The 21,971-nt window shown below is 40.2% G+C and overlaps 1 protein-coding gene across 5 annotated transcripts in view; it reads right to left on the bottom strand.

Annotated features, from left to right (window-relative positions):
- PDE4D (phosphodiesterase 4D) overlaps positions 1 to 21,971 on the bottom strand; it is a 1,268,462-nt gene that overhangs the window by 220,591 nt on the left and 1,025,900 nt on the right. The window lies entirely within an intron of this gene.

The raw sequence follows: 21,971 nt of genomic DNA, 5'->3' as shown, positions 1-21,971 counted from the left end.
GATAGCGTTTACAATGAGCTGGAAATAATTACCACTTGATCTCCATTCCTAGACTGTGAGCTCTCTGAGAAGGGAGATTCTGGGTGTTCTAAGCACTTCAGAAAATTTTTACTAAGTGGTTTGAATTAATGATCAAATGAATGAAAGACATGATACTTGGCAATACAGATTTTAGAGTTTGGGGAAAAAAAAGAACCATACATGCCATTCTTAACATCACAGTCTTTATAATCTAGATAAACTTTCTACAAAGAGCTTTTCTAGTCTAGCATCAACCAGTAGTAAAATAAAGTCAATTCTCATGTGTTCTTATAAAAGGAGGGTGATAGCTCAGGATAGCTCAGCAAGTATGTGGTTTAAAAAGTTGTTGAATGAAGTGAACAAATGAATTCAAGTTCAGTTGTTAACAACGTTTTTCCTATTAGAACTTTTATCCAAACTATTAACTGGCTAATTTTAAAATATTCTTTTACTTTTTCTACTGGAGTTACTAATAAATAGTGTTATGACCCAAAGATTGGAGGCCAAACTGGAAGAATTATCCAGGGGCTTGATGTTTCATGAATCACCTATGAATCTATGACCAAAGTAGAACATTGACTCCAAATCAATCCGTCTAGTAAAAAAAAAAAAGGGAAAACTCATAATCTAGCTTAGCCAGTCATAAACATGTTTTTCAATTTAAAATTTTCTTAGAATTTTGTCACTTTACAGATATATTCATTTGGTCCTTACAGGACATTGAGAGATTATCTACTTGAGCAGATTCATTTTACAGACAAGGATACCAGCTCCTAGAAAGGTTAATTGACCAAAGTTACTGAGCTAACTGGATTTAATTATCTACTATTCCTGAAGTTCTCCCAGCTGTAATGCATAATCCTGTAAACCAGCAACTATGACACCCAAACAGGGACATCTGTTTCTTGCGGACAGATACTTCATGCATCTGGGACTTTAACAATCCTGAGAAAGGCCAAAGGGAAGGGACCTCTAATCATTAAAGAGACTTATTCAGGATCTCTGGCAGGCTCTTCTTGGATATGCTTAACTCAATAAGCATTTATTAAGTACCTACCATAAGCACATTGAGGTACAAAAATAAAGGAGATGAGATTAATCCAAGCTGGGATATCTGAGAAATCTTCATGGAAAAGTAGTATTTAAAGAGGGCTTTTGAAGGCATTCAGTATACAGTTGAAAGACATAAAAGACCCCTGCATAGGGAGAGGATAGGGGTGATTTCTGCTCTAAGGAGATAGTGATGGCCGCTCTTCAGCATGAAGAGGTCTTAATGTGAACACATAAAAAATGTTTATGTTGATTCCCCTCCAATATCAAAATGTTGTTACTGTTTTAAAAAATAAAATATGGTATCCTTTTCATGCTATGCAGAAACAGAAATATAGGAGATACAGGAGTACGATTTTTGGCTTAGTTTTTCTCAGTTCAATTGAGGAAATACCAATATTACCCCCAAATCAGAAACTTGCACTTTTTTATTATTATAATCTTTCCAATTAAATTAAGCAAGTCTTGACTTAACAAAAAAAATTCTCCACTATCAGTTTGGGAACAAATACTGATAAGTATCTTAAAATATTTAACAGTTTTTGCGGTAGTATTACCTTTTAAAACCAAACAGTTATTAGTAGGTCATAAAGTGCTTGATATGGGAGTATATGGGCTTCGATACTTTTCTTTGCAGGTTGTAATATAACAAGTTGGCCATTGGATGGAGATCACTTTCTTGAGGAAAATCTACTGTAAATAAAGGTCCAAACTATCTATTTCTTAAAGACTCATGAAAACAACCTCTTAAATATTATCCAAAAAATAAAACCTCAAAATTTACAGGAAGTGATTACCAAATATTGATGAAAATATATTAGCCTAAGAAATATTAGTATTAGCTTTACAAGCAGATTGAGAATGATCTAAAAAATGGTCACTGATCTGTTATTAGACATTTATGCTTACTTAAAAAAATGAGCTCTTTTGTTCAAATATTAGAACTAAGGATCTTTTCTTGGGAGAGATTAGGTTGGGAACACTTCAAGGCAGTACTTCATTCGGTGGATAGTATATTAACTGAGACTTTATTTAGCCTGAAAATATGGATGGCTTCAAATAAGCTGTTCATTTTTGAAACGTAACTTTATAATAAACAGTCAATGTCATGGTATTATTAACAAGACAAGAAGGTGATGAGGGGTAACCCTAACCTTAGACGTTGGGACCAAAGAGATCAGTTGTGAATTTGCCAAAAACACTCTTTGGCAAACACTTTGATATAATGAATCCTCTTTTGACTCACTGCCAATTAGATGAAGCCCAAGTATAAGATTAGCAGAAGTTTAGGAAAGGAAGTATAGATCTGGGGAGAGTAAGAATGTCTGAGACTAATAATGATGGTGAGAATAATAATCATAATGATGATAATAATGATAATAAAGCATTTGAAACACTCTCCAAGCGCTAGGAATTGTGCTGTGTGCTTTATGTACGTTATCTCATTGAATCCCCACAATAACCCTTTGAAGTAGCCACTATATTTTCCATCTGACCAATGAGGAATCTGAGTCATAAAGAAGTGGCCCTATGTTAAGTCACATGTTCAAGGCCATACAGTTTGTCAGTGGGTTTTAAACTCAAACTGTCTGATTCCAGAGCCTGGGAGAATGGCCCCTGTGTTTCTCTCTCTATTGCAAAGCCTCCTCTTACTCATTATAAAAATAGAGAAACATCTCTTAGCTTCCTCACCAGGATAGAACTTCAAATGTTAACATTCTGAACAACTTATGGATCACGTTTGCCAAGGCTAATTCTGGGCCTTGGTCTTTATATGACCCCCAATTTTGGAATTTTCCAAATCCTCTGTTTTTTCAGTTTTGAATACAACAGTAAGGTGCAAAACAGTCTCTGCTGAAACCTTTTGGGTGGGTTTCGTTACAGAGTTTTAGAGTTCATTTGGAATAAGGAGGGATGGTGAGTCTGCAGAAGGTCCTAGCAAATGAAACTAAGCGAGATGCTCCATTGTCCCACATGTTTGCTGTCCTTAATGCAGTTCAATGATGTATATGTTCCCTGACAGAGTTGGCTTTTACCAAGAAGTCATTAGTGGAGAAGCAGCAACGCAGCTGTGCATGGTCCCCAGTGGGGGGCGGTAAAGAGTAATGGCCCTGCCAGCCTGTTGCAATTAGAACTACTGAAGGCTGTGTGCATCTAGCACTACTCAGGACCATTCACTCCACTCAGGACCCTTTAAAAACCAAAGAGAAAACAAGCAAATTGACCAACCAACCAAACTGCTCCCCAGCTCTCTACACTGTTCCAAATCAGTAGAATTACTGGACTACCTGTCGTGATCCACCTTCCATTCAGCCTCTTCCACTGCTCCCACACTTTGTGTCTACTGACCTTGTAATCATCTGTCCGCTTGGGATCATTTCTCAGTTTTTTGGCCTGATGCTACACCCTGCTTCTCTGGTTTACATATTTTGCATCCCTTCTTGCCCATGATGTGGACTCTCTCCTGAGCCGTGGTCCTGCTATCATCCCGGGTGAACAGCTCATCTCATGTCACCTGGCCATCAGGACCTTACACTCAACATTGACCTCCAGTGTGGAGTCTGATGAAGGTGAGACACATGAGGACTCCAGTGGAGCAGCTGCGGGAAGCCCCGATCAACAGAGGTCCCATTATCAAAGCATCTGTGAAGAGCTCCCACGGGGAAGACCCTGGAGAGAACGAGCATCTGCTGAACGCTGGAGGGGACCCTGGAAGGCTCTATTCAAGTCAGGGGCATCTGAGAGCTGCTTCTGTTGCTGTGTATTAACAATGGTGCATTGACAACAGAGATCTTCCCGCTGGGAGATGGGGAGATACCAAAAATATTCCAAAGACATTCACTTGGGAATTAGAAAACGTCTAAATTTCATATCGTGGTTCTGCCACCTTCTAGTTGCATGCTCTTGGGCAGTTACTGTACCGTTCTAAGCTCCCATTCCCTGATAAGGACAATTACAGTATCTAGTTCTAGGGCAATTATAAGGCCCTATATAATATTTGGAAAGCATTTAGCACACTGCCTGGCAGCCAGCACATTCCATATACTTAGCAGCTATTGTTGTTTTTACTATTATTACCCTTTTTCTTTAAGGGGTACTTTCCATCCAGATTTTTCCTGAGCACACTGCCTTGGGAAGAACCTACAGGGAGAGATGGGAGAGAGAGGGAACTGAGGGCTGGTCAGCCAAAGCACCAGAATCAACCTTGGCAATCAATGAGGTGACAGGTGCTAGAGCCACATTGCTCTTACGGCTTGAGCTGCTTTCACAACTTAGTTGCTGTCTCCACTCCACTCCATCATTCCAGTGTGATAACATCCGGGGAGAGAGTAGAGACTGTTGATTTTTCTCTAGATATTCCTCACCGAGGAGAAAGAACAATTTCCTGCTAGGAACATGGAAGGCATGGAGATCCCAACAACCTGGGTGGGGTTCCGGTGGAATAGAATGAGCAGGAACAGTCCTTCCGACCTCAGGCCTCCAGCCACTGGGTCTAGCTTGGTACCGGTACTTGAGACACAACTACAGTGCTGTTTATTCTCCTTTACCTGACTCTGCTGTATATATGGTAGCCCATGCTGTTGGCTGTATGACGGAATCCATTTTGGTGCTTTACCACTCAGGATGAGGGGGACGGTTCGCCCTCAAGCTTAATGAAGTGTAAGCAAGTTGGAAAATTATTTCAAAAATATTTTTTCTCATTTTTTTCACCGGAAGATGGCGTAAGAGTAAGACGTGGAAATCACCTTCCTCCCCACAGATACATCAGCAATACATCTACATGTGGAACAACTCCTACAGAACACCTACAGAACGCTGGCAGAAGACCTCAGACCTCCCAAAAGGCAAGAAACTCCCCACATACCTGGGTAGGGCAAAAGCAAAAAGAATAAACAGAGACAAAAGGATAGGGACGGGACCTGCACCAGTGGGAGGGAGCCGTGAAGGAGGAAAACTGTCCACACACTAGGAAGCCCCTTCGCGGGCGGAGACTGTGGGTGGCGGAGGGGGAAACTTCGGAGCCGCGGGGGAGAGCACAGCAACAGGGGTGCGGAGGGCAAAGCGGAGAGATTCCCGCACAGAGGATCGGCGCCGACCGGCACTCACCAGCCCGAGAGGCTTGTCTGCTCACCCGCCGAGGCGGGCGGGGCTGGGAGCTGAGGCTCGGGCTTCGGTCGGAGCGCCGGGAGAGGACTGGGGTTGGCGGCGTGAACGCAGCCTGCAGCGGGTTAGTGCACCACGGCTAGCCGGGAGGGAGTCCGGCGAAAAGTCTGGACCTGCCGAAGAGGCAAGAGACTTTTTCTTCCCTCTTTGTTTCCTGGTGCGCGAGGAGAGGGGATTAAGAGCGCTGCTTAAAGGAGCTCCAGAGATGGGCGCGAGCCACGGCTAACAGCGCGGACCCCAGAGACGGGCATGAGACGCTAAGGCTGCTGCTGCCGCCACCAAGAAGCCTATGTGTGAGCACAGGTCACTATCCACACCCCCCTTCCGGGGAGCCTGTCCAGCCCGCCAATGCCAGGGTCCCAGGCTCCAGGGACAACTTCCCAGGGAGAAATCACGGCGCGCCTCAGGCTGCTGCGTCACGCTGACCTCTGCCGCCGCAGGCCCGCCCCGCACTCCGTGCCCCGCCCCCCCCCCCCCCCCCCCCCCGGCCTGAGTGCGCCAGAGCCCCCGAATCAGCGGCTCCTTTAACCCCATCCTGTCTGAACAAAGAACAGACGCCCTCCAGCGACCTACATGCAGAGGCGGGGCCAAATCCAAAGCTGAGCCCCTGGGAGCTGTGAGAACAAAGAAGAGAAAGGGAAATCTCTCCCAGCAGCCTCAGAGGCAGTGGATTAAAGCTCCACAATCAACTTGATGCACCCTGCATCTGTGGAATACAGGAATAGACAATGAATCATCCCAAATTGAGGAGGTGGACGTTGAGAGCAAGATTTATGCTGTATAGCTTTGCTTCCAGGGTTTTGTCCTAGGGTTTGTCCTAGGGTTCTATCCGTCCGTTTTTTCAAAATTTTTTTTGCTTTTTTCTTAATAATAATTTTTTATTTTAATAACTTTATTATATTTTACCTTATTTTATTTTACTTTATCTTCTTTCTTTCCTTTTTTCCTTCCTTCCCTCCTTCCTTCCTTCTTTCCTCCCTCCTTTCTTTCATTCTTTCTTTGTTTCTACTTCTACTAATTCTTTCTTTCTACTTTTTCTCCCTTTTATTCTGAGCCGTGTGGATGAAAGGCTCTTGGTGCTGCAGCCAGGAGTCAGTGCTGTGCCTCTGAGGTGGGAGAGCCAACTTCAGGACACTGGTCCACAAGAGACCTCCCAGCTCCACATAATATCAAACGGCGAAAATCTCCCAGAGATCTCCACCTCAACACCAGCACCCAGCTTCACTCAACGACCAGCAAGCTACAGTGCTGGACATCCTATGCCAAACAACTAGCAAGACAGGAACACAAACCCACCCATTAGCAGAGAAGCTGCCTAAAATCATAATAAGTCCACAGACACCCCAAAACACACCACTAGACATGGACCTGCCCACCAGAAAGACAAGATCCAGCCTCATCCATCGGAACACAGGCACTAGTCCTCTCTAACAGGAAGCCTACACAACCCACTGAACCAACCTTAGCCACTGGGGACAGACACCAAAAACAACGGGAACTACGAACCTGCAGCCTGCAAAAAGGAGACCCCAAACACAGTAAGATAAGCAAAATGAGAAGACAGAAAAACACACAGCAGATGAAGGAGCAAGGTAAAAACCCACCAGACCAAACAAATGAAGAGGAAATAGGCAGTTTACCTGAAAAAGAATTCAGAATAATGATAGTAAAGATAATCCAAAATCTTGGAAATAGAATGGACAAAATGCAAGAAACATTTAACAAGGACCTAGAAGAACTAAAGATGGAACAAACAATGATGAACAACACAATAAATGAAATTAAAAATACTCTAGATGGTATCAATAGCAGAATAACTGAGGCAGAAGAACGGATAAGTGACCTGGAAGATAAAATAGTGGAAATAACTACTGCAGAGCAGAATAAAGAAAAAAGAAAGAAAAGAACTGAGGACAGTCTCAGAGACCTCTGGAACAACAATAAACGCACCAACATTCGAATTATAGGGGTTCCAGAAGAAGAAGAGAAAAAGAAAGGGACTGAGAAGATATTTGAAGAGATTATAGTTGAAAACTTCCCTAATATGGGAAAGGAAATAGTTAATCAAGGCCAGGAAGCACAGAGAGTCCCATACAGGATAAATCCAAGGAGAAATATGCAAACACACATATTAATCAAACTGTCAAAAATTAAATACAAAGAAAACATATTAAAAGCAGCAAGGGAAAAACAACAAATAACACACAAGGGAATCTCCATAAGGTTAACAGCTGATCTTTCAGCAGAAACTCTGCAAGCCAGAAGGGACTGGCAGGACATATTTAAATGAAGAAGAAAAACCTGCAACCAAGATTACTCTACCCAGCAAGGATCTCATTCAGATTTGATGGAGAAATTAAAACCTCTACAGACAAGCAAAAGCTGAGAGAGTTCAGCACCACCAAACCAGCTTTACAACAACTGCTAAAGGAACTTCTCTAGGCAAGAAACACAAGAGAAGGAAAAGACCTACAATAATGAACCCAAAACAATTAAGAAAATGGGAATAGGAACATACATATCGATAATTACCTTAAATGTAAATGGACTAAATGCTCCCACCAAAAGACACAGATTGGCTGAATGGATACAAAAACAAGACCCATATATTTGCTGTCTACAAGAGACCCACTTCAGACCTAGAGACACATACAGACTGAAAGTAAGGGGATGGAAAAAGATATTTCATGCAAATGGAAACGAAAATAAAGCTGGAGTAGCAATTCTCATATCAGAAAAAATAGACTTTAAAATAAAGACTACTAGAACAGACAAAGAAGGACATTACATAATGATCAAGGGATCGATCCAAGAAGAAGATATATCAATTGTAAATATTTATGCACCCAACATAGGAGCACCTCAATACATAAGGCAAATACTGACAGCTGTAAAAGGGGAAATCGACAGTAACACATTCATAGTAGGGGACTTAAACACCCCACTTTCACCAATGGACAGATCATCCAAAATGAAAATAAATAAGGAAACACAAGCTTTAAATGATACATTAAACAAGATGGATTTAATTGATATTTATAGGACATTCCATCCCAAAACAACAGAATACACATTTTTCTCAAGTGCTCATGGAACATTCTCCAGGATACATCATATCTTGGGTCACAAGTCAAGCCTTGGTAAATTTAAGAAAATTGAAATTGTTTCAAGTATCTTTTCCGACCACAACGCTATGAGACTAGATATCAATTACAGGAAAAGATCTGTAAAAGATACAAACAAATGGAGGCTAAACAATACACTACTTAATAACGAAGTGATCACTGAAGAAATCAAACAGGAAATTAAAAAATACCTAGAAACAAATGACAATGGAGACACGATGACCCAAAATCTATGGGATGCAGCAAAAGCAGTTCTAAGACAGAAGTTTATAGCAATACAATCCTACCTTAAGAAACAGGAAACATCTCGAATAAACAACCTAACCTTGCACCTAAAGCAATTAGAGAGAGAAGAACAAAAAACCCCCCAAAGTTAGCAGAAGGAAAGAAATCATAAAAATCAGATCAGAAATAAATGAAAAAGGAATGAAGGAAACGATAGCAAAGATCAATGAAACTAAAAGCTGGTTCTTTGAGAAGATAAACAAAATTGATAAACCATTAGCCAGACTCATCAAGAAAAAAAGGGAGAAGACTCAAATCAATAGAATTAGAAATGAAAAAGGAGAAGTAACAACTGACACTGCAGAAATACAAAAGATCATGAGAGATTACTACAAGCAACTATATGCCAATAAAATGGACAACCTGCAAGAAATGGACAAATTCTTAGAAATGCACAACCTGCCAAGACGGAATCAGGAAGAAATAGACAATATGTAGAGACCAATCACAAGCACTGAAATTGAAACTGTGATTAAAAATCTTCCAACAAACAAAAGCCCAGGACCAGATAGCTTCACAGGCGAATTCTATCAAACATTTAGAGAAGAGCTAACACCTATCCTTCTCAAACTCTTCCAAAATATAGCAGAGGGAGGAACACTCCCAAACTGATTCTACGAGGTCACCATCACCTTGATACCAAACCAGACAAGGATGTCACAAAGAAGGAAAACTACAGGCCAATATCACTGATGAATATAGATGCAAAAATCCTCAACAAAATACTAGCAAACAGAATCCAACAGCACATTAAAAGGATCATACACCATGATCAAGTGGGGTTTATTCCAGGAATGCAAGGATTCTTCAATACACGGAAAACAATCAATGTGATAAACCATATTAACAAATTGAAGGAGAAAAACCATATGATTATCTCAATAGATGCAGAGAAAGCTTTCAACAAAATTCAACACCCATTTATGATAAAAACCCTGCAGAAACTAGGCATAGAGGGAACCTTCCTCAACATAATAAAGGCCATATATGACAAACCCACAGCAAACATCATCCTCAATGGTGAAAAACTGAAAGCATTTCCACTAAGATCAGGAACAAGACAAGGTTGCCCACTCTCACCACTCTTATTCAACATTGTTTTGAAAGTTTTAGCCACAGCAATCACAGAAGAAAAGCAAATAAAAGGAATCCAAATCGGAAAAGAAGAAGTAAAGCTGTCACTGTTTGCAGATGACATGATACTATACATAGAGAATCCTAAAGATGCTACCAGAAAACTACTAGAGCTATTCCATGAATTTGGTAAAGTAGCAGGATACAAAATTAATGCACAGAAATCTCTTGCATTCCTATACACTAATGATGAAAAATCTGAAAGTGAAATCAAGAAAACTCTCCCATTTACCATTGCAACAAAAAGAATAAAATATCTAGGAATAAACTTACCTAAGGAGACAAAAGACCTGTATGCAGAAAATTATAAGACACTGATGAAAGAAATTAAAGATGATACAAACAGATGGAGAGATATACCATGTTCTTGGATTGGAAGAATCAATATTGTGAAAATGACTATACTACCCAAAGCAATCTACAGATTCAATGCAATCCCTATCAAGCTACCACTGGTATTTTTCACAGAACTAGAGCAAAAAATTTCACAATTTGTATGGAAACACAAAAGACTCTGAATAGCCAAAGCAATCTTGAGAACAAAAATCAGCTGGAGAAATCAGGCTCCCTGACTTCAGACTATACTACAAAGCTACAGTGATCAAGACAGTATGGTACTGGCACAAAAACAGAAAGATAGATCAATGGGACAGGATAGAAAGCCCAGAGATGAACCCACACTCATATGGTCACCTCATCTTTGATAAAGGAGGCAGGAATGTACAGTGGAGAAAGGACAGCCTCTTCAATAAGTGGTGCTGGGAAAACTGGACAGGTACATGTAAAAGTATGAGATTAGATCACTCCCTAGCACCATACACAAAAATAAGCTCAAAATGGATTAAAGACCTAAATATAAGGCCAGAAACTATCGAACTCTTAGAGGAGAACATAGGCAGAACACTCTATTTCATAAATCACAGCAAGATCCTTTTTGACCCACCTCCTAGAGAAATGGAAATAAAAACAAAAATAAACAAATGGGACCTAATGAAACTTCAAAGCTTTTGCACAGCAAAGGAAACCATAAACAAGACCAAAAGACAACCCTCAGAATGGGAGAAAATATTTGCAAATGAAGCAACTGACAAAGAATTAATCTCCAAAATTTATAAGCAGCTCATGCAGCTCAATAAGAAAAAAACAAACAACCCAATCCAAAAATGGGCAGAAGACCTTTATAGACATTTCTCCAAAGAAGATATACAGACTGCCAACAAACACATGAAAGAATGCTCAAGTTCATTAATCATTAGAGAAATGCAAATCAAAACTACAATGAGATATCATCTCACACCAGTCAGAATGGCCATCATCAAAAAATTTAGAAACAATAAATGCTGGAGAGGGTGTGGAGAAAACGCAACCCTCTTGCACTGTTGGTGGGAATGTAAATTGATACAGCCACTGTGGAGCACAGTATGGAGGTTCCTTAAAAAACTACAAATAGAACTACCATATGACCCAGCAATCCCACTACTGGGCATATATCCTGAGAAAACCATAATTCAAAAAGAGTCATGTACCAAAATATTCATTGCAGCTCTATTTACAATAGCCTGGAAATGGAAACAACCTAAGTGTCCATCATCGGATGAATGGATAAAGAAGTGGCACATATATACAATGGAATATTACTCAGCCATAAAAAGAAACGAAATTGAGCTATTTGTAATGAGGTGGATAGACCTAGAGTCTGTCATACAGAGTGAAGTAAGTCAGAAAGAGAAAGACAAATACCGTATGCTAACACATATATATGGAATTTAAGAAAAAAAATGTCATGAAGAACCTAGGGGTAAGACAGGAATAAAGAGACAGATCTACTAAAGAATGGACTTGATGATATGGGGAGGGGGAAGGGTAAGCTGTGACAAAGGGAGAGAGAGGCGTGGACATATATACACTACCAAACGTAAGGTAGATAGATAGTGGGAAGCAGCCGCATAGCACAGGGAGATCAGCTGGGTGCTTTGTGACTGCCTGGAGGGGTGGGATAAGGAGGGTGGGAGGGATGGAGACGTAAGAAGGAAGAGATATGGGAACATATGTATATGTATAACTGGTTCACTTTGTTATAAAGCAGAAACTAACACACCATTGTAAAGCTATTATACTCCAATAAAGATGTAAAAAAAATATTTTTTCTCTCTATAATAAGTATTTTACCATTGTTATCAATACCACGAGGCTATGAAACCTGTTTCTAATCAACGCCAGTGATATTTAACATTCAAAGTTTTCCTGCAAGATCAAATACCTTCTCTGGAGTAAAGAAAATAAATACTGCTTCTTCCAATTCCCCATTTTAATATTTACTTTGTTCAGATTATCTATAGAGATGAGACTGTAGAAAAATGCATTTTACAGTGATATGTATAAATGACGGTTTTTTCCAATCAATCCCAAAACTGCATCTCAAATTTGAATAGGACACCGTGAGAGGGCATGGTATTTAGCACATTAGTGGATTATAGAGGTGACAGTGTGCATGTTATCTTGCATAATATGTATATTTGCATGGAGAATGTAATTTTACCCTTTGTTTTCACACATGGTTTTTACAAACAAAAGCCTGGCAAAAAGGGTATAGGCATATGCTTATTTATGAGTAAAAATATCAGATGATCTCAGGGAACACACAACATTTGTTTCTGACATGTCTATGCCACTCTCAAGTCACAGAGGCCAATGCAGAGATTCAAGATGAAAACGATGGTGTGAGTTTGATGTTTGGACTGGAGGCCAGAAGGAATAAGCCGGACTTGATTAGTAGGTTTTTGCCAAACAAGATGGCAAAAGGCTGATTTTTCTAAAAGATTCGATCTAAAATTTGAAAAGCTCAAACTCAGGATTGTTTTACTTGAGGTTTATTTCTTTTTAAAATTTATTTTTATTGAAGTATAGTTGATTTGTGATGTGTTAATTTCTGCTGTACAGCAAAGTGATTCAGTTATACATATATACATTCTTTTTTAAAATACTTTTCCATTACGGTTTATCATAGAATACTGAATACAATTCCCTGTTCTATACAGTAAGACCTTGTTGTTTATCCATTCTATACATAAAAGCTTACATCTGCTAACCCCAACTTCCCACTCCATCCCTCTCCCAACCTCCTGCCCCTTGGCAACCACAAGTCTGTTCTCTATGTCCATGATTCTGTTTCTGTTTCACAGATAGGTTCATTTGTGTCACTTTTTAGATTCCACTTATAAGTGACATCATATGGTATTTGTCTTTCTCTTTGAGACTTACTTCACTTAGTATGATAATCTCTAGTGGCATCCATTTGCTGCAAATGGCATTATTTCATTCTTTTTTATGGCTGAAAATTTGTTAACAAAGGTTCTCAGACAGGTCCTAACGTGGGGCTGCAGTGTTGGGAGTTAGAGGCAAAGCCTGCGGTGGCAAAGTGAGGTCCATACTTGCAGTAAATCTCTAAAAATAATGAATGGTTCAAGTCATATATTTAACCTGTATATATGTTGACAACGAAAGTGTCTATTTTTGTAGCTGTTGGTAGACCTTAATATTTCTGAAAATTTCGTCCAGGCTTCACTGTGATTGAGAATAAAATAAGTAAGCACGTGTTCCTTTCCTTGACATCCAGTTTTCAGGTGCTAATCTCAAACTGAGAGTATGGAGGGGACGGGAAGAGTAAAGCACAGGTCTCCCGGCTGGGCTGGACGTGAGCATCAGATGCAGTCCTGCAAGGTTTCCCCTGGTTTTACTTTCTTTGTGTGCAAGGAAAATACCAACCTTACCACCAGCCTTTTGCTCTCTGAGACCACGTCTGAGCTCTTTTATTTCCAAAATGCAGTTTTCATCAAACCTTGGCTTCATTAAGCTAAAGCCCAAGAGAGGAAGAGCGTCTTGTTAACAAGGTGGGGGTGAGGATGTTTCTGTGTATATTTATTTCTTCTGTGACACAGAGCAACTAAGATTGCTCTGATAAGCCCACACTGGAACACTGGTAATCAATGGTGTGCCCCCGACTTCTTTATTCTTTATATCGCAAACTGAGTGATCCCACTAAAACGTTAATCAGATCCCTAGAAGTCGCGGCTCAGCTTCCTCCAATGCTTTCTATTGCACTCAGAATAAATACTCTGTCCTTACGGGGGCTTAAGGCCCTCCTCAGTGGATATGGGCCCCTGAGGCCTCTCTGATCCCACCCTGTACCTCTCTCCCTCTGGCTCACTGTGCCTCGGCCTCTTCGTCCCCTGGCTGTTCCTTGAACACATGTTCAAGGAGCGCTTCCTCCTCAGGGACTTTGCATTTGTAGTTCCCTCTGCTGGAATATTCTTTACCCAGGTATCAGCTCAATGTCACCTTCACGGTGAGATATTCCCAGGCTACTCTATTTAAAATTGCCATCCTAATCTCCTAGCCTTTCCTAGCTAGCTTCCTAGTGAAAGAAACTCTTGTACATTGTTGATGGGAATGTAAATTGGTACAGCCACTATGGAAAGCAGTGTGGAAGTTCCTCAAGAAATTAAGAATAAAACTACCATATGATCCAGAAATTCCACTTCTGGGTATATAATATCCAAAGGAAATGAAATCTCTTGCATTCCTATACACTAACAACGAAAGATCAGAAAGAGAAGTTAAGGAAACAATCCCATTCACCATTGCAACAAAAAGAATAAAATACCAGGATTATACCTACCTAAGGAGGTAAAAGACCTGTGCTCAGAAAACTGTAAGACACTGATGAAAGAAATCAAAGATGACACAGATGGAGAGATATACCATGTTCTTGGATTGGAAGAATCAACATTGTGAAAATGACTACACTACCCAAAGCAATCTACAGATTCAATGCAATCCCTATAAAATTACCAATGGCATTTTTTACAGAACTAGAAAAAAAAAATCTTAAAATTTGTATGGATACACAAAAGACCCCGAATAGCCAAAGCAGTCTTGAGGGAAAAAAACAGAGCTGGAGGAATCAGACTCCCTGACTTCAGACTATACTACAAAGCTACAGTGATCAAGACAATATGGTACTGGCACAAAAACAGAAACATAGATCAATGGAACAAGATAGAAAGCCCAGAGGTAAACCCATGCACCTATGGTCAACTAATCTACGACAAAGGAGGGAAGGATATACAATGGAGAAAAGACAGTCTCTTCAATAAGTGGTGCTGGGAAAACTGGACAACTACATGTAAAACAATGAAATTACAACACTCCCTAACACCATACACAAAAATAAACTCAAAATGGATTAAAGACCTAAATGTAAGACTGGACACTGTAAAACTCTTAGAGGAGAACATCGGAAGGACAAACTTTCACATAAATCACAGCAAGATCTTTTTTGGTCCATCTCCTAGAGTAATGGAAATAAAAACAAAAATAAACAAATGGGACCTAATGAAACTTAGAAGGTTTTGCACAGCAAAGGAAACCAGAGCAAAGGAAACAAGATGAAAAGACAACCCTCAGAATGGGAGAAAATATTTGCAAATGAATCAACAAAGGATTAATCTCCAAAATATATAAACAGCTCATGTAGCTCAATATTAAAAAAACAAACAACCCAATCCAAAAATGAAGACCTAAATAGACATTTCTCCAAAGAAGACATACAGAGGGCCAAGAAGCACATGAAAAGCTGCTCAACATCACTAACTATTAGAGAAATGCAAATCAACACTAGAATGAGGTATCACCTCACACCATTTAGAATGGGCATCATCAGAAAATCACAAACAATAAATGCTGGAGAGGCTGTGGAGAAAAGGGAACCCTCATGCACTGTTGGTGTGAATGTAAACTGATACAGCCACTATGGAGAACAGTAGGGAGGTTCCTTAAAAAACTAGAAATAGAATTACCATATGATCCAGCAATCGCATTATTGGGCATATACTCAGAGAAAACCATAATCAAAAAGACACATGCACCCCAATGTTCACTGCAGCACTATTTACAATAGCCAGGTCATGGAAGCAACCTAAATGCCCATCGACAGATGAATGGATAAAGAAGATGTGGTACATATATACAATGGAATACTACTCAGCCATAAAAAGGAATGAAATTGGGTTATTTGGTGAGACGTGGATGGATCTAGAGACTGTCATACAGAGTGAAGTAAGTCAGAAAGAGAAAAACAAATATCGTATATTAACACATGTATGTGGAACCTAGAAAAATGGTACAGATGAACCGGTTTGCAGGGCAGAAGATGAGACAAAGATGTAGAGAACAAACGTATGGATACCAAGGGGGGAAAGATGCAAGCGGGTGGGATGGTGGTGTCATGAACTGGGCGATTGGGATTGACATGTATACACTGATGTGTATAAAATTGATGACTAATAAGAACCTGTTGTATAAAATAAAATTAAATTAAATAAATATATATATAACCTAGGACTTCCCTGGTGGTGCAGTGGTTAAGAATCCGCCTGCCAATGCAGGGGACATGGTTTTGAACCCTGGTCCGGGAAGATCCTACATGCCGCGGAGCAATTAAGCCCGTGTGCCACAACTACTGAGCCTGTACTCTAGATCCAGCATGCCACAAGGACTGAAGTCTGCGTGCCTAGAGCCTGTGCTCCACAGCAAGAGAACTGCAATGAGAAGCCCCTGCACTGCAACGAAGAGTAGCCCCTGCATTGCAACGAAGAGTAGCCCCTGCTCGACGCAACTAGAGAAAGCTCGCGTGCAGCAGTGAAGACCCACACAGCCAAAAATAAATAAATAAAATTTAAAAAGTATATAATCCAAATCTGATTCTTTTCCACTACTGAATATGAAAACTTATACACCATGTTTTTCTCTAGGTGTGGACTCTCCCTCAAACAGGTCAGGAAACAATTCACCAAGCCATACTATTAAATCTATTTTGGAGAAATGATATCACTCAGTTTCCAACCTCAGTGATCCAAACAGATGGGTTTTTCCATTTTAGTGGAAGTGGAACAAACAGAGAAGGGCTTCAGAGAGCAGTGTGGCCTGAATTAGATACCATTTCTTCAATTCTACCAAGGTAAAGCAATTGTAGTAATATTGTCCTATGATGGTCATAAACAATCACACTCTTTCACAATTCTTTAAAAATATATCACAGAGAATAAAAAGAAAGATGTAAATGCCCACACCAAACTGCCTACATATCATTGTGTTATAGGACCATCGATATTTGCTTTCCTTTGTGATTTCCTACACTGGATGTGCTTGCAAATGATCCTTCAAATGTTTTATGACATTGGGATGGACTGTCGAAGAGCTGTGGGGTCGATCCACTTCAGTAACGATTTTGAAGAGTAAAGATATTTTTTATATTTCCTTGAAATGGTTTTATATGTAATCCTGACTAAAGACAAAACAATCTTGGAAAAGCATAGAATTCGATAATCAGGACCGTGAATGTGGCAACTTATGCTTGCCATCTGCCAAATTTCATTCTCTGCTTACTCCTAGGCAGACAAGAAGCGCTGGTTTCTAGATTTCTCTTGCAATTAGATTTGGTCACGTAACTGGATGTGAGCAGAAATCCCGCATGCCACTTCCAGGACTGGCTCATAACTCCTCCCACATGCCTGGCTGTGTGCTCTTTCTCCTTCTGCCAGCTGGATGCCAAAGGTTCTGCAGCCACGAACGATGGTGGGAACACAAGATGGAAGGATCCTGGTCCCCAGATGACAACAAGGAGGAGAGCTGCCCTGCCTTCCTGAACACCACCCTAGATAGTTACTTGATGAAAAATGAACTCACTTTTTAAAAAACATTCAGTTTGGGGGGGTTTATTTGTTTTCACAATAACATCTAACGCACTACATTACACCAAACTAAGTTGGCAGTACTGAAAACGTATTAAACTGTCAACATTCACATGCAATCTACCTCTGGACTAAAAAAAAAAAAAAAAGCGCCCCATAGAGGCCCAAGTGAAACCCACTGCCTCTTTAATTCTACCGTCTTCACACTTGGTTGAGATTCCCCCCACACCCCGCCATCGTTCTCGATAGCACTTATTTTCATGAAGACATTTCTTATCATCCAGTGCTGAAGAAGTGTTAGAGAATAAGTTTATAACCAGTACACACAGTGGTGGCTGTTCTGTAAAGAGCGAAAGCCAGCCTGGTTCTGTCCTTCCTTGATGACAATCCGGAAAGCTAGAAAGGACCAGCTGAACGTGAGTTTGTCTCTGGATCACAGAAGAGATACAGGACAAGGAGTTGCCTTTCCCCCGGATTTGGATCCATGCTCCACTGGAGTCAAGGAGGTCTCAGAAACACCGGATCAAACTAGGCTTGCCTTGCTTAGAATAGGATTCCAGACCAAAATGACATTCTGAATGTGTACATTTTGAAGAGGACAGCCAGAGACTACAAAAAAATTCTAGAAATATTTCATAGCTTAGTCAAATCTAGAACAGAACCACTCTTCACCGTTTTCTACCTCATTTGAAATAGAATCAGATCTGAGTTGATTCTTCAGACTGGGAATGATGATATAAGTTGAATCAAATGCCTAAAGCCATCCTTCCTGTTCTGAACTCATAGACTAAATGCCCTTCTAGAGCCAGATAGGTTTTTCTAGAAGGAGGAAAGGAAGTTACCTGGGACATTCTCTGGGCTGTATGGCTTCTAAAATAATGGAGTACTGTCTAGTTCAGGCTTCTTTCCCTTCACTGAGTGTCAATGTATTTCTGGTATGAAAAATATTTCATTGTCACCCTACAGATCAAACTCAAATGATCCATACATACTGAAGGTGATGAAGTAGGTACAGAAACGAGTCTATCGATTCCACAGATATTCATCAACCACCTACTACTGCCAGACATCATGGAAGAAATGGAGTGCTCTGAGAAGGCACGAGGACTGTAGTAGTTGCCCTGAATTTCTGCTCCTAAATTAAAATGACACTTTTTTCCTTCAGGACAACCAAACTCCTGGTGAGACTGATCATAAGTCCTATTGACTTGCCAAGTCCATAGTTAAGAAAAATGCATGGCTGTCACTGCTGACCTCCTTTGCTTTGACATTATGTTTTTTTAAAAAGTCAAGTTTTACTTCTTTAGCCACAAAAATTCCTTTCATTTTTATGCAATGATAGATCTCAAATATTTAGATATAATCATCCATTTGTGCCAACTGGCCTCTTTTCTGGATGGCTTCTGATATCCAACTGTGTATATTTAGTCTTTCTTTTTCCTTTTTGGTAGGATTTATATTCCTTTTAAAAAATGATTTATGCTTTTTTAATGAGGAGTCCAAAATGGTACATGGAGCTCTAAGTACAGCGTAAACAAGGACATTTGTAACGGGACAACCTTTCAATCTAGCAAAAGTTTCTCTAACTGGCTATAGATGGTCATGCCAGAATCCTCAGATATATTATTTCCTAATAGGAACTGTAATTGTTTTGATTCCTGTTATGTAAACTATTTAGTACTTCATTGTACCACCATAGTGTAAATATGTAAATAAACCTTATTCTCCAGCCTGCCTATACAAAATCAGTACCACTGGTAGATAATCTAATTTAAAATGTGTTTACCTTCACAGAATAGATACCTTATAAAATAAATCCTATTCTTTTGCATGCATTAAGCTACTAAGAGAGTCTAAAAAAGGATAGATGTCAGTTGTTTAAACTTATGTTGGAAGAAAAAAACCCAAACGTGATTACATACTTTGCTGATCTTTAAAATTTAATTTTGACCAAATTTTGAAAATAGGCCTAGAGATACCTATACTTCTCGAAATCCAAATCGGAGTTTTTATAATCATTCATTCAGTTGAGGGTTCTTTGTTTTATTTTTTATTTTATTATTATTATTTTTTGCTTTTTTCCCTAGCTTTAGAACTTAAAAAAATCTTAACGTGATTTTTTTACCCTTCTTTTTCTTTTCCTGTAAGTTTAGACCTAGAAATCAAATTTGAGAAGAGGAAAAAAATCCACACCACATTTATGCTTATTCTGTTCTTGGTTTCCTTGTACACACCTGCCCTTTAAACTTGCAATGTAATTATGAGTTTGAATACTTTGTTTTTGTTTTGCGGTACGCGGGTCTCTCACTGTTGTGGCCTCTCCCCTTGCGGAGCACAGGCTCCGGACGCGCAGGCTCAGACGCCATGGCTCACGGGCCCAGCCGCCCCGCGGCACGTGGGATCTTCCCGGACCGGGGCACGAACCCGTGTCCCCTGCATCGGCAAGCGGACTCTCAACCACTGCGCCACCAGGGAAGCCCGAGTTTGAATACTATGTTTGCCACCAATCCCACTAACGTACTTGGGCCCCCAGGCCACATGGAAATCATCTCTCAGGATGCTGTAGCCATTTGCCATGTCCCTGAGCTCCATCTGTGGCTCTTGATGACCTGTACTATGATGAGCCTTCCTGGGGAAACAAAAGAATTGCTCCCAAAGGCCCCTCCTTAACTGTGCCTCTCCTCTGCAGTCCCACATCGTTTTCTAAAGCCCTTTCATTGTCGCGGTTCAGTGGAATTCACACAGTGACCCCGGGCAATGGCAGCGGGGGTGAGGGCTGTGGATGTTCATCCTCATTTGCGAAAAGAAAACTGAGGCTCAGGAAGGAGGGCGATGGTTTATTCGGAGTCTCACTGATTTAAGTGACTGGATTATGACTTAAAACAAAACACTCTGATCTTTGGACTAAAGATTTAAATGGAGGATTGTACCACTGGATTTGTTTTAATTTCATAAAGCTTGAAACCTAGACAAATTCTTATTTTATTGTCCCCTATGTGAGATGTTATCTAGCTGCCTTGAGCATAACCTTCCAAATCTTTGTGTAGAACATGACATTTTGCTGAAATGAATGGATATGTTTACATGTCTCTAAATAATAGTATGACAAAAACTTGAAAGGAATTAAAGTAAGGGTCCTCCACTCTGGTAACTTTGCTAATCACCCTGACCACACTGTAATGCCTTGAATGTTTGGTAAATGCTTAATAATAATTGGGGGAAGATGTAGCCAACAACCATGTGGTTAAAATTACTTAAATACGATACAGACCAGTTCTGCAAGACAAAGGGGTTCTAATTTCATACTAGCAGGAGTATATGACAAAAAAGAAATGTATTTCTCTCTAGCATAAAGATAAGAACTGACCCTGGGCTATAGTACTGGGTTGGGAATTGGGAACACCAAGTTTGAGTTCTAACACTGTTACCGACTAGTTGTGACATTGGCAAACCGCTTGAGTTTTCTGGGATTTAGTAATTTTATCAATAAAATAAAAAGGTTGACTACCAGCCACTTTCAATTATTGGTCTGCATACCACTTCAGAAAGACTTTTAATAATACAGATTCTTAGGTCTCCTTCTGGACACTCTGAGTCAGTAGATCTAGGGTTGGACCCAGAACTATGTATTTTTAAAAAGCTGTCCAGGCGATTTGATGTCTTGGCAAGTTAGGAAGACCAGATTTGTCTCCAAGACCTCTTCCAGCCTTAACATTTCTGATTTCAGCTGCACAGCACTGAACTCAGCTTGTATTCCTGGACTCCACCCTCACTCGTGAGGCAGGGTATCCAGAGCCAGTGCTGTTCTCAACCCAACTGTCATATCAGCTTCCTAGGTGGTGTCCTGCCCACTGGTCTGCTGTGTTACTCCATTCTCTACACTGCTGTTGGGATTTTGTGCATAGTTGAATGGAAGGAAGAAACAAGGGAAGAGGGGTAGAGGAGGAAGGAGGTGGCCAGAGATAACGTGGTGTGGTGGGAAAACGTGATTATGTTACTTCCTTGGATAACCACTCTTGCTTATAAAACTAGATGAAAATTCTTTGTCATGGCATTTGAATTTCTTTAAAATCTGGTCCCAACTCCCTCCCAAACCTCATCTCTGGTTCCTCCAAAGATACTTTTCCTCACGCTGTACTCAATATCCAGAGTACATTGTGCTGATGGTGAAGTTTTATGGGAGCCCCACCTATTTCTACCCATGCAATCTTTCTTATTCTTCAAAGCTCCACATGGACTAAACAATGGCTAATAGGCCTCCAATTCTTGCTCCTGCAATTCCAAACAACTTACTCGCGTCCTCAATAAAGCATTATTTTGGAGTACTGCAACAGGCTTCAGAAACATCTCTCCACTTATCAGCTGCCCCTCCCCAGCTATTTGAGGTTGGGAGGCTGCCTACATACCACTTCCTTTAATTATCATAATAAAAATAAGTTTT

The sequence above is a fragment of the Aethalodelphis obliquidens genome, unplaced genomic scaffold (genome assembly GCF_003676395.1).
Source record: "Aethalodelphis obliquidens isolate GAN/ISIS:26980383/991018 unplaced genomic scaffold, ASM367639v1 scaffold4, whole genome shotgun sequence".
NCBI classification, from domain to species: Eukaryota; Metazoa; Chordata; class Mammalia; order Artiodactyla; family Delphinidae; genus Aethalodelphis; species Aethalodelphis obliquidens.
This window is presented reverse-complemented; position numbering and strand designations above follow the sequence as displayed.